Source organism: Aethalodelphis obliquidens, unplaced genomic scaffold, assembly GCF_003676395.1.
Source record: "Aethalodelphis obliquidens isolate GAN/ISIS:26980383/991018 unplaced genomic scaffold, ASM367639v1 scaffold89, whole genome shotgun sequence".
Classification (NCBI taxonomy): domain Eukaryota; kingdom Metazoa; phylum Chordata; class Mammalia; order Artiodactyla; family Delphinidae; genus Aethalodelphis; species Aethalodelphis obliquidens.
The window spans coordinates 3,749,041-3,763,504 of NW_020838033.1; positions in this window are offsets into that span (position 1 = coordinate 3,749,041).

The following is a 14,464-nucleotide window of genomic DNA, read 5'->3' on the forward strand; positions in this document are numbered from 1 at the left end:
TGTATTTGGATGAGATATATTCTAAGAAAAGAAATGTGACATTTTTATGTGACATTTTTAAAGGGGCTTCCCTGGTGGCACAGTGGTTAAGAATCCGCCTTCCAATGCAGGGGACATGGATTTGAGCCCTGGTCTGGGAGGACCCCCTATGCCGCAGAGCAACTAAGCCCGTGTGCCACAACTACTGAGCCTGCGTGCTACAACTACTGAAGCCCACGCGCCTAGAGCCCTTGCTCTGCAACAAGAGAAGCCACCGCAATGAGAAGCCCGAGCACCGCAACAAAGAGTAGCCCCAGCTCGCCGCAACTAGAGAAAGCCCGCGCGCAGCAACGAGGATCCAATGCAGCCAAAAATAAATAATTAAATTAAATTAAATTAAATTAAAAAATAGAAATGTGATATTTTTAAAAAGTAAAAGATTTAACACAAAAAAATAACAAATTTAATATTCAATATTTGTCAATTAGTATGTTGCTTTTACAATCTTTACATTCTTAAAAAAATCTAAGTATTACTGTAATATTAAAAATTTGTAGTAATGTTTCTCTATTTTTTTAAAACTGAGTACTGACATGTTTTGTTAAAACAATAAAGACAAAAGAGATTAAAAAATAGAGATTTTAGTTTACAGCTTTTAAAATTTACTAGCTCTAACAGATTAAGATGATTGCATTATGATTACCAATTATGTGCAATGAAATCAAAGTTTTGTAAAACTAATAAGACTAGAATAAATTAATAATTGCTCCTTCAATTCCACTTTTGGTTAATAGTAGATACTAAATAAGTCTTAGGAAGGGCCTACATGACTTATTTCAAAATGAATATTTCCTAGAAGGAACTTTGTTAAAAATTACTGATAATTTACTTACACGAAACAATAATTCTTTTAAAAAATGTTATTCATCACACACAGTGACTTTGTGTCACTCCTCCTACAATTCGGAAAACACTGTCCTTTGTATATATACATGTATAGGTACATATGCATAAGTACAACTCCAATCTAAGGCTCCTTGTTTCTGAAGGAACCACTAAGACAGCTCATCAAATAGTTACAATATATCTGACGAAAATGCATTTTCTCCTTTTGTCAGAAAATTTCTAAAAATCACATTGTTACTTATTCATCTAAAAGGTTACCTGTCAACTTATATCAATTTAAAATCAGCTATATATTTGAAAATGTGGCCAAGAAACAGTGCTTAGTGAAAAGCATACTGTGAACCTCCTTTAAAACCATACTATACATAGCGCTCTGCTTCAGCATTCAATGAGCATTGAATTTAGCAGATATTTTAAAATAATCATTAAAGTTACACAAGTAACATGTGCATTGTCAAAATTTTACAAAATACAGCAAAACAAAAAGAAGAAAATTAAATTCATTTGGTTTTTAACATTTAAAATTAAGCACTTTGGTTTATCATTCAGAATTTTACATATACATTTCATTTTTACAAAAAAAGAGGGAATCTCTGTTCACACTATTTTGTAATCTGCTTTTTCAGTTTTAACTGTAATTAGAATTGTAATTTCTTTCCATGCCAATAGATACACTTCTGCAAGTACATGTACTGATATTTTAAGAACTGCATGGGATTCCATCAAATGGAAGAATTTTAATTTATTTAATCCATAAGATTGTTTTTAAGTTTTCACAGTAGGCATTTTAAATCATTTTCATTATAGGAAAATATACATCTGGCCTAGGATTTGTTCTGTTTCTCTGAGGACCAGGTAACCTGGGACTTGGGTGGGGGCCTGTGGGCTCTTCAGAGACTCACTGACATCCAATACCCAGGGGACTTTAGTGTGTCAACTACACACTATATACATTTTTAAACCTCTGAGAGGATTAAAACACAATAACCCAAATTCTTCTAAAACTGAACTCTCCTCTTACAATTCTTTATTTTCCTCAGATCTGAACGTTTTGGGGGAGATAGCAGGCTTTTCTGAAAACCCTAAAGGTGTAATTCCAAATTATTTCTGGTTTCCTCTCAGCCCTCTAGAGAATGAGAATCACGAGCCCAAATAATCCTACTAAGATGATGGTTCGGGCTTCCCTGGTGGCGCAGTGGTTGAGAATCTGCCTGCCATTGCAGTTGACACGGGTTCGAGCCTTGGTCTGGGGGTATCCCACATGCCGCGGAGCAACTGGGCCCCGAGGGCCATGGCCGCTGAGCCCGCGCGTCTGGAGCCTGTGCTCCGCAACAAGAGAGGCCGCGATAGAGAGGCCCCCGCTCACCACAACTAGAGAAAGCCCTCGCACAGAAACGAAGACCCAACACAGCCATAAGTAAGTAAATTTAAATCATATGGGATTCTAAGAAGACCTCTGCTTTAAAAAAAAAAAAAAAAAATGATGTTTCTACTCCACGCCACTCACTCTTGTCCACGTATGAAAGGCTTTGAGGGCTCTCTTGGATGAACTTTTCCCCCCCTTTTCAGAGAAAACCGTCCAACAGCAATTCACTAGGATTTCTACTTTGTTTTAACCTAAGAAAATCCTTTGAAGAGACCCACCCCCATCTGCTCGGGAAGTAGCCCAAAACATCTCCAAAGAGGTAAACTAGGGAGGCCATAAAAGAGAAACTGGTCAATATAAGAGTCAAACCACACTGTGGTGCATTTTTGACCCTCTTCAGCCCATGTAAAGATGAAACTATCTCCAGAAAGCATTGGGGGAAAAAATCTCTTTTTACCACAGATTTTGACAGTTTTCCGGCTAAAGGGTCACAGGAAAATGGGACTTAATCGTTTTGCCCTACCATCCTCAAATTTCTTAATGTTTAAAAAAAATATTTCCTCAAGGTTTTGCCGCCGTGAAGAGGGAAGTTCCGGCTCGTGTCAGCTCCAGCCTCTCAGGCGCCCCCTTGGCCTCGAGAATATTTTAGAATCCTCCCAGGAGCCCCTTCGGGAAGGAGGCCCCGCCCCCTCATGAATAGCAAGAACCTCGGCTCCCATAGTACCCTCCTTCCTCAGGGATATTTTAGAACCCTCCCAGGAGCCACAGCGGCAGGGAGGCCCCGCCTCTCATGAATATTTAAAAGAACGACGCCCACAGTGCCCGCCTACACCATGAATAATTAACGAGGACGAGGCCTTGGAAGCCTGAGCTTAGCCCAAAGCCACCCTTTGCTTCAGGCTGATGAGAGTAAGGGTTGGTGCCGTTAGAGACGCGGAGGGGAGGGTGCAAAACGAAGAGCCCCAACCTGGCGCAGCACACATCTGCTCCAAACCACTTCCTTTCCCTTTAACCTAGTTTTTCGCCGGTATTTAATTCCTCCCCCCACCCCGACCCCCCCGACCCAGAAGAGGGTAGGTTACAAGAGCTTTCATGAAAACTTCTGTTGGGAAAAACCTCCAAACGTTCCTTTTTAAACCTATCTGGGTGCCTAGAATTAAAGGAGGGTGAGTGCCTCTGGCATCTCAAGATGGGGTCCAAGACAAATCTTCCTTGCAAGGTTGAGATGAAATTTAGGATTAATTGACATATATCATGCAGTTACAAATATTCATTAATTTTGACTTACAAAGTTTTTTTGGAGCCAGTTCCTTTTTTTCTCCCCTGTCTCAAGCATTTTTTATTAGGTCTGTGACAAGGTCTCAGCCCCTAAGCTGTGGGCTATGAGTGCCTAGTGGATACCAAGGTACAGAGTGATGAGAAGTTTGGATTTTATTCAAAGTGTCATGGAAAGTCATGGAGGAGTTTTAAGCAGTGATACAATCTCATTTACATCACTTAAAGATTGCTCTGGCTTTTATGTGGAGAATGAACGAGGTGGGTGAGAGCAGAAGAGGTAAGATATGTTAGGATGTTGTGCAGAGCTGGAGTGGTGGCCTTGGAGAGACAGGTTTGAGATATATTTTGGGGATAAAACTAACTGAATTTGCTGATGTATTGGATGTGGGAGGGAGGGGAAGGAAGGAGATAGGGATGATTCCCAGGCTTCTAACTTTAATAAGTGAGTGGATGGTAATCTCATTTACTGTGATATGCCAGTGGGGAGGAGATTTTCTAGCCGAAAATTAAAAGTTTAATTTTGCAGATGGTAAATTTGATATGTCTATGAGACATCCAAGCGAGATGTCAAGGAGGCAGTTGAACTACATCTGGAGGTTGGAGGAAAAAAATCTGGGCTGGATATATAAATTTAAGAGTTTTCTGCAATAGAAGAATAGTGACCTTCAGAGACTGGGAAAAGGAAGACAAGTTCTCCAAGGAGATTGAAAAGGAGTATCTAGTGGAGTAAACTGGAGAAAACCAGGAGAGAATGTAGTCACAGAGAAGGCTTGAAAGGGAGTGCTTCAAGAACGAGAGTGGTCAGCTGGGCCCAGTGCTGCTGATTTCAGCCAGGTGTCCACTGGATTAGCAATCTAATTTAGATAGAAGTACTGTGTGTCCACCTTGTCATTCCCCATCTCAGGAACCTATGGTGACTTTGCCTTGTCAGCCACATCAAACTCAAATCCCTCTGCCATTTCTTCAATGTCCTCTATAATCTCTTCCTCCTCTATTGGTTCATTCATTATTTATGATCCATGCTCATTTTCTGCCAAGCCCCGTGTTAATTGCAGCATAAGTATGGATTCTGTCTTCTTGTGGCTCATGGTCACAAGCACCCATCCTGGAGTAACATGTAGCAGGAATCAAATCTGCTATTTCAGCGAGGATGGGGGGGAAGGGGGAGAGGGATGGGAGGAGGTGTCTCTTCTTCAGCAGATTCACCCCCACTCTTTGTGCTGAACCTTCCATCAAAAATGACTTCCTTTCTTTCTAAATCTTCCTCCAGGACCCACTTTAAGATTGACACCCTGCATAAAGCTTGTTTCTTCAATAAGTATGCTTTCTCTCCTAAACCAGGCTGTAAACTTCTTGAGATGCCGTATATCTCTTTTGTATCCTACACAGATGAAAGAACAACAGACACAGAGATGGAGCTACCATGGGCCTTTGGAAAATTAAGCTTCAGAGCCTCCTACTTGCATAGGTCCCTTCCAAGGCCCCATACTTAATTTTGTATTCATAAACAGTAGGTGAAAATTGAAGACATATTTGCTGATGGTCTCTGAATTTACTAACTTCAAATATTTGTTGATTTATTAAGCTTGTTTTATTTATAGGGCTGTATATGAGAATTGTAGTTACTGCTTATATAATTCCCTTGCACAAAAGCCTTCAGTGGCTCCTTACTGCCTTTAATTAAATAAAAGTTTCCCAACCTGGCCTTCAAGGACTGCTTACATGTGGCCAAATTCTATGTCTCCAGCCTTATTTCCCCCAAACTGAACCCCTCGCTGTCACCTTGGTATAGTTTTTCATACTGATTTCTCTGCTCGGAAAGGTCTCTTCCAACTCTACCTTTTGACTTCCTAAGATAGCCTTTAGGCCCTTGCTCCTGGAAGAGAGGTCCCTAGATGAACCAAGTGACCCGAGAGCTTGTTAGAAATGCAGAAACTCAAATGCAGCCCCAGACCTACTGAATCAGAAACTGTATTTTAACAAAATCCACAGTCAAGGTTGAGATATACCGACTTAGGCCATTTCGAAGGCCACCTCCTCCTTTTCAACCCTTTAAAATCCCTAAAGTGAGAAATGTTTTTCCTCTTTTGAACCTTCTTCATTCTTTGCTGGTACTTCTCTATGGTCACTTCATTCGGCCTTGAATCGTGGTTAATTATGTACAACTCTTAGTTTTCCTGTTAGATTGTGAGCTCTCTGAAGGCTGTAACAGTGGAACTCAATTTAGGGATGAGTTAGTTGACTTGGTCTTTCTCTCGCTGCCCTTCTACATCCCCATATACACGTGTAAACCTACCCAAACCTAGGTGGTGCTAGTGCTGTTTTAGTTGTTTCTCAGAATTTTGCAAGGATCCATATGTAAATTGACTCTCAGATGTGCCATGTGTGGGAGGGAAAATCTGTTGCAATTATTTTTACTTAATAAAATGAGCATTTAACTATTATTTTATGTTATGAAAGCCTAAAATATCATTCCCTTTACCTTTGACTGCTGCTGAGTGATCAAATTATATCTTAATCCCTGAATTCCAGAGTAGGAGGAGAGCTGATATAAATTATTCAAAAACAGCTCGTTACTTGTAACATTACACAAAAATTTTAGGTAACGAAATTACACAAATTTCTTTGATTAAAACAATATACAGGTTTCTTTTCCTTAAAAATATTAACTTTAAATTCCTACAAGAAATCAATGTTTATTGCAGAAAAATGTAAAAATATACATATTTCCCCCCCACCCCCCAAAAATCAACCTAACCTTTCTACCTGGAGATAACCACTGATATCACTTTGGTACATCTCCTTCCTGTTGGAATCTTTCCTGGCCAATAAATATAGATCTATATCACTCCTTTTACTAGTTACATGGTATTTCACTATAAAGATATATCGTACATTTATTTAATTGGTTCAGCATCAGTAGTTTCTTTCCAATTTTTTAATATTAAACAGTGCTGCAAGGAGCACTTTGTATATTCATCTGAGGATAAACTTTCTCAAATTCTGGTTTTAAGAAGATAGCACTTAAAATTAGGATAAGTTTCAAGTGATAGAAAACTCCAAACTACAGTAGCTTAAACAAGATAGAAGTTTATTTTTCTTATATAAACAACGTTTTGAGATAAGTAATCAGGACTGGTGTGGCAGCTCCACAATCATCTGGAACCCAGGCTCCTTCTATCTTGTTGCTCCACATCCTCAACCTGTGGCTCCCACCTCATGGCCCAAGATGGCTGCTTGAGTTCAAGCTATCATATTCACATTCCAGTCAGCAGGAAGGAGGAAAGGGGGAAGAAGGGACTTCTCCCTGACACTTCAAAGACTCTTCCATTGACATGGATTTGGCCAGAATTTAGTAACATAGTCAGTCCTAACTGAGAAATATTTTGGAGGGCCCTGTACCCAGCTTAAAAATAGGGGATTCTATTACTGTATAAGAAGGGAAGAGCAGATATCAGAGTACAACAGCAGTCCCTGTACAAAAAGTAAGCACATTTTCCACATTTTACTTTCTGATTTCCCAACCCTTAGTGAACAGTTTTTTAATGTCCAAATGAATCTAAGAGGCTAAATCAATTTCCTGTTGGTTCTTGATAGAGAAAACACATAGTTGGCTTATATCTTTTATATAATTGAAAATAACTAAAGCTACTTCTAAATTCCCTTCTTTAGACAAAGTAATTTCCTTTCTAATTTGATTTCCTTGGCATTTCCAAATCCTATTCCATCCTTCTGATATATTTCTCATCTTCTCTTGATGTTGCTTTATTTTGGTCCCTAAGTCTGTTACCTTTTCTTCTGACTAAATCATAATTGGTTGAATCGAATTGAAACAGTTATTTGTCCTTTACTTTTGTGCATTTATTTCTTTAAATACTAAGAGTAAAGCCCACAGACTGAGGACTTTTTATCTTCTCTTTTGTCCTCATTTTTTTTTTTATGGAAAAGATGGGTATTTTCTTTTTTGACTCTTCATGTTTAAAGACTAGTCAGCTGAATCACAAAAATTGCAAGCAAAAATAATAAGGCAGATTCAAGTGATTGTATAGGGCAGTCAGAGAAAAATATACAAACAAGAATAAAAAGATGTATAACCTAAGGGCATGTGGAACCAGGGACTGTTACATAGAGTCCTTAGGATGTAACATGGTGACAACATTTCATCCAATAAAAGGCTTTGGCAGGAGAATAGCAAGAAATTCTTCACTTTTCAGACAAGGACACCAAGGCCCAACAAGTTGTGTCTTTCCCAAGATTTTCAACTCCAGTGTCCTTCCCGGCATGAAGCCAGTTTTAGTGATTACGTTTGGGTCATGTCAAATTTTGCCTGGAAAAGTGCTATGTTAAAAAGTCCACTATATAAAAAGAAGGAAAAAAAAAAAGAGAGAGAAGAAAAGTCTATTTTAAAGTAATGTGTGTGGTATTATACTATTTTAAAATGAAAAAAACGTATATATAAGTATATAAAATACTGGAAGTGTAAGCTGATAGGGTAGGGGGGTCCCCAGAGAAAGAGAACCAGATACAGCCTTTTGACACGAGAAGCCATTTGAGGCTTAAGTCATTTTGGGATCTAAGTCTGGTCACAGTGCTTGCCCTTGAACAGGTCTCGGTAATAATGATCTTAAGGGAACAAAAGAACAAACTGTTATCAGGCAAGATAAGTAGCAATATTAAAGATAATAAATCAGTTGTAAATACTCCAGGTTCTGTTTCAAAGGTAAAGATTGGACTGAAGCACTTTCTTGAGCTGTTTTGTAGAATTCAAACCCTGAATTCAAACCACCCCCACCACCCCCACCCTCCCCCATCAAGCGCTCATCAGATCAACTGGAATCTTAAGGGATGATGATGTTGACATCTTCTGACCCTCTTGGCTTTAATCAACTAAAGCTTGAACTCTGTTGACCTTTGTCCCAATTCTATGCTGACTTCTCTGCTCAGACCCCTTCATGAATATGCATGTACCCTTAGCTTAAACTCTTACCCAGTTTTGCTGTTTGGGGAGATACTGCTTTGGGAAAGATCCCTAGTGCTCTCCACTTGCTGCAAGTAATAAATCCCTCTTTCTCCATATCTTTGGCCTGGGTGTGTCTTTTGGCTCAACACCCACTAAGAGGCGAACCCAGTTTTCAGGTAACAGGAGGAATGACACTAGTAATATGTCTGCAGTAGTTTTTTGTGTTTTTTTGCGGTACACAGGCCTCTCACTGCTGTGGCCTCTCTCGTTGCGGACCACAGGCTCCGGACTCACAGGCTTCACGGCCATGGCTCACAGGCCCAGTCGCTCCGCGGCACGTGGGATCTTCCGGGACCGGAGCACGAACCCGTGTCCCCTGCATCGGCAGGCGGACTCCCAACCACTGCGCCACCAGGGAAGCCCAGCAGTAGTTATTTTTGCATGGCAATATTAAGGGAGATTTAAGTAAGTTCTTTTTTGTTTTGTGCATTTCGGGGTTTTCCAAGTTCTCTGTATTGAGTCCATATTATTTGCATTATTAGAAAAAATATTTAAAATGTACACTGTTGTATATTACTGTAGCACAAATGGAAGAGATGGAGAAGGGTTGAAAAGGTGTTTTGGATATTTTTAAACGAGTATTGTCATAAACTGAAATATAGCAATAAATAAATATACTCAAATATTTAAGCCAGTTGATAGCTCTGTCTGGGAAATTATGAGGCCGAGGAACAAATAGCACAGCAATTAGTGGGCACTATGCCCTTTCCCCAAAATCTTTTTCTGATCTCCTTTCAAAAGGAGCCCTCCCTCAAGATTAGTTTTTAGAAAGGTGTAGGATTCTGAATTTTTTTTTTTTGGCCTAATGGCTTGTGGGATGTTAGTGTGGGCAGTGAGAGCACAGAGTCCTAACCACTGGACCACCAGGGAATTCCCCAGGACTCTGATTTTATTACCCCTTAGATTGCATCAAGCTCCAGGCAGCTATACAAAAAAAACCCTGAGATAGTGAGAATTCAGATATGAAGGGACTAGCTATTGGCTCCCACTCTCAGAAACCAACTCAACCCCAACTGGCAATAAATTTTTTAAAAATTGAAGTATAGTTGATTTACAATATTGTGTTAGTTTCAGGTATACAGCTAAGTGATTCAATTATATATATTTTTTCAGATTATTTTCCATTATATGTTATTAAAAGATATTGAATATAGCTCCCTGTGCTATACAGTAAATCCTTGTTGCTTATCTATTTTATATATAGTGGTGTGTATCTGTTAATCCCATACTCCTAATTTATCCCTCCCCCGGCTTTCCCCTTTGGTAACCATAAGTTTGTTCTCTATGTCTGTGAATCTGTTTCTGTTTTGTAAATAAATTCATTTGCATTATTTTTTAGATTCCACATATAAATGACATATAATATTTGTCTTTCTCTGTCTGACTTCACTTAGTATGATAATCTCTAGATCCATCCATGTTGCTGCAAATGGCATTATTTCATTCTTTTTATGGCTAATATTCCATTGTATATATGAAGCACATCTTCTTATCCATTTATATGTTGATGGACACTTAGATTGCTTTCATGTCTTTAGTGCTACTGTAAACATTGGGGTGCATGTATCTTTTTGAATTAGAGGTTGTTTTTTTGTCGTTGTTTGGCCGCATGACTTGTGGGATCTTAATTCCCGGACCAGGGATCTCAAACCCGTGTCCCCTGCAGTGGAAGAATGGAGTCCTAACCACTGGACAGGCAGGGAATTCCCTGAATTAGAGTTTTCATCTTTTCCAGATATATGCCCAGGAGAAGGATCGCTGGATCATATGGTAGCTATATTTTTAAGTTTTTTGAGGAACCTCCATACTGTTCTCCATAGTGGCTGCACCAATTTACATTCCCAGCAACAGTGTAGGAGGGTTCCCTTTTCTCTACACCCTCTCCAGCATTTATTATTTGTAGACTTTCTGATGATAGCCATTCTGGCTATCTGTGTGAAGCCATTCTGTGTGAAGTGATATCTCACTGTGATTTTGACTTGTGTTTCTCTAATAATTAGCAATGTTGAGCATCTTTTCATGTCCAACTGGCAATAAATTTAATCCCATATTTTATATTTTATAATTGAATTATTTGGGCTGTACTTTTAGCATTGTGTTGAGAATTCTGGAAAATGGTTGTTTTAAAAATTAAGGCCGGGCTTCCCTGGTGGCGCAGTGGTTGAGAGTCTGCCTGCCGATGCAGGGGACACGGGTTCGTGCCCCGGTCCAGGAGGATCCCACATGCCGCGGAGCGGCTGGGCCCGTGAGCCATGGCCGCTGAGCCTGCGCTCCGCAAAGGAAGAGGCCACAACAGTGAGAGGCTCGCGTACCGCAAAAAAAAAAAAAATTAAGGCCAATAAGTCACAAACTGGGAGCAGATATTTGCAAAAGACATGTCTGATAAAGGATTGTTACCCCAAATATAAGAAAAACTCTTAAAATTGTAAGAAAATGAACAACCCAATTAAACAATGAGCTGAACAGATACCCAAGAAGATATACAAATGGAAAATAAACATATGAAAGATGCCATGCATCATATGTCTTCAGGGAACTGCAAATTTAAACAACATTCAGATCCCGTTACACACCTATCAGAATGGCCAAATTCCAAAACACTGACAACACCACATGCTGGGGAGGATGTGGAGTAATAAGGACTGTCATTTATTGCTGGTGGGAACATAAAATGGTACAGCCACTTTGGGAGACAGTTTGGCAATTCCTTACAAAACTGAACATATTCTTACCATATGATCCAGCAATCATGCTTCTTGGTATTTACCCAAAGGAGTTGAAAACTTATGTCCACACAAAAACCTGCACATGGATGTTTATAGCAGCTTTATTCATAACTGCCAAAACTTGGAAGCAACCAAGTCCTTCAGTAGGTGATAGATAGATAAACTGTGGTATATCCAGACAATGGAATATTCAGTGTTAAAAAGAAATGAGCTATCAAGCTACAAAAAGACATGGAGGAACCTTAAACGCATATTGCTAAGTGAAAGAAGCCAATCTGAAAAGGCTACATACTGTATAATTCCAACTATATGACATGTGGAAAAGGCAAAACTATGGGGACAGTAAAAAGAGCAATGGTTGCCAGGGGCTAGAGAGGAGGGAGGAATGGACAGGCAGAGCACAGAGGATTTTTAGGGCAGGGAAACTATTCTGTATGATACCGTAATACTGGATACATGTCATTATATGTTGTCAAAACCCTTAGAATGTACAACACCAAAAGTGAAACCTAATGTACTTTGGACTTTGGGTGACAATACTGTGTCTATCAAGTTTAACAAATGCAACATTCTGGTGCGGGATGTTGATGCTGGGGGTTGGATGGGGGGGTGGGGGCAGATGGAAAATCTCTGTACCTTCCATTCAATTTTACTGTGAACCTAAAACTGCTCTAAAAAAATTAAAAAGTTAAGGCCAGCACTTAGTCTTTAATTCAGGAACACTTTCCCAGTTAGAAAACTAGACTTTCCAGATATAAAGCAGTCAGGTAAAAAAATATATATACATGCATTCCAGGTTGTGTGTGAGGGTGTGAAAGTAGATGAGCATTTGTACCCTTGTCTTTTAGAAGACAAAAATTAAATGTTCCAGAAATGTTTAAAAGATACTTTAAGAAAAAATTTTTTTCTGTTCTATTAAGTACTTCTTATCGGATCTCATGAATGCGACACTAACAGCGATTATTAAAACAAATTTTGTGTGCGTAGTTTTGGGGGGACAGTCATTACAAAACACGGGACAAGTATGGAAAATACTCCCCTGTGGGGAAAAAAATACTGCTAAAAAATTAATTTCAAGATGGTCAACTCAGATGGCTTGATTCATTTGGAATGTTTTAGAAATTAAAAACACTGAAATTGGGGAAACACTGAAATTGGGGAAACTCAGAAATCTATAATTCTCATTAATGACTGAAATTACTAAGTGAACAAGCCACAGGATCTAGAGAGCTCACTGGCTACTGAATAGAGTGCATTTCAAGTAGAAATAGGTTCTGTAATTTTCCAGCAGGTGACAGCAGAGAGCTGTGTAAAATTTAATGTTTTCTTAAATGAGGAGTGGAAATCCTCAAGGTGGGGAATTAGAAAGAGCTTTAGTTGTCACAGAACACCTTCAGTTTATAGATGAAGAAACTGAGCTACAAAAGATTACCTGACCTTCCTAAGGCAAAACTCTTCGCTAACACATTCCTCGAAACACATCAGGCTATGCAAATTTCACTTATAATTACATTATACTCAAAGCAAACACATTTAATTAGATATGAAAAATATAATATTTCACGTGAAATATTAAGGTGTGATAGAAAAGCTTTTGGAGTATTTCCCTTTTTGATTAAAGCTTAAAAAAAGAAAGAGGGGCCATCTGAAAGCTTTCTGATGGGAGGTGCACTGACAGGGAAAAAGTACAGATTTGGGAAGCAAACCTGAATTTGATTCTTCATCCATCTCATTTCGTTGTCTCACCTTGAATAAATTATTCAAGCTTTGTGTTCACTTTTTTAAAATTTCCTTTAAAAAATTATTTTGTATATTTAAACAAATTTTTAATTGAAGTATAGTTGATTTACAATGTTGTATTAGTTGCAGGTGTACAGCAAAGTGATTCAGTTATACCTACATATATATCTACTTTTCTTCAGATTCTTTTCCCTTCTAGGTTATTACAAAATATTGAGTATAGTTCCCTGTGCTATACTGTTCACTTTTAAATGGAGTGATAATAAGTATCCCATAGGGTTGTTGCAAGGTTTAAATGAGATCACACTTGCAATGCGCTTGGCTCATAACATATGACACTCAGTAAATATTACCTCCTTTTTCTACCCACTCCGGGGCACTCAGAGGTGGAGAAGCTGGGTACTTCCATTAACGGGGCTGCCAGGTAAAATACAGGACACCCAGTTAAATTTTAATTTCAGGTAAATGACAAGTAATTTTTTAGTATGTGTATGTCCCATGCAAAATCTGGGACGTACATACACTAAAAAAGTGTCCGTTTTTGCATGTGACATACTCATACTAAAAATTACTTGTTGTTTATCTGAAATTAAAATTAAACTGGGTATCCTGTATTTTTCTTTGCTAAACCTGGCAGCCCTAATTTTTAAAGGCTCCTGATTTATTACAAAATGAAGAAACACCAAAGCAGTGTTATACAATTAATGGTAAATTTTAACATATTTACATTTAATAAGTTAGAATGCCAAACCAAGAAATATATTGCAATATAACTGCTAGTCAGAAGATAATGGTGGGACTTATAATAAATATCAACTCACAGGGCACTACAGGAATCATGGTCTGATATTGGGACATGCACTTCAAACTACATAATAAATGTCTTTAAAAAATCTTTTTTGTGTGCCTTTGTGACTGTATTGTAATCTCATTTGGAGATGAGGTCAAAGATCTAAATTTGGGGTTCTTTGTGGCTATGAGGGCTCTGCCAAACAGCCCTCTGCGCCCCCATAATTAACCTTACTCACTTTCTAATATAATAGTAGAGATGCTTGGTACTTTATCCTGGAAAAATGTTTCCTTTGTCAAAAATGACAGGATCTTTTATGTGGTTGTATTTTATGTATTATTCCTTTGTTGATGTTGGGGAAAAAGGCAGAGAAAGCTAATGGGATGAATGCAGCCAAGGGACATAGTGGCCCAATTTCTACCCTGCAAGGAACTGGAGGAGCTGCAGCAAAACTTTAATATACCCCAAAGGAGGGCATGTTCTCCTTTTAACCACTTGCATAAAGGAGAGTTATGGTTTATTATATACTAAAGTTGTCTGTTCATCACATCACAAGTACTTCTTTAGACCACGGAACCACAAACGTATTGGGAAAGAAGTAGCCTAGACAAATCTAGTTAAGTAGCTGGCCTCGGTGTTTGACACTGTGCCAAACTTAC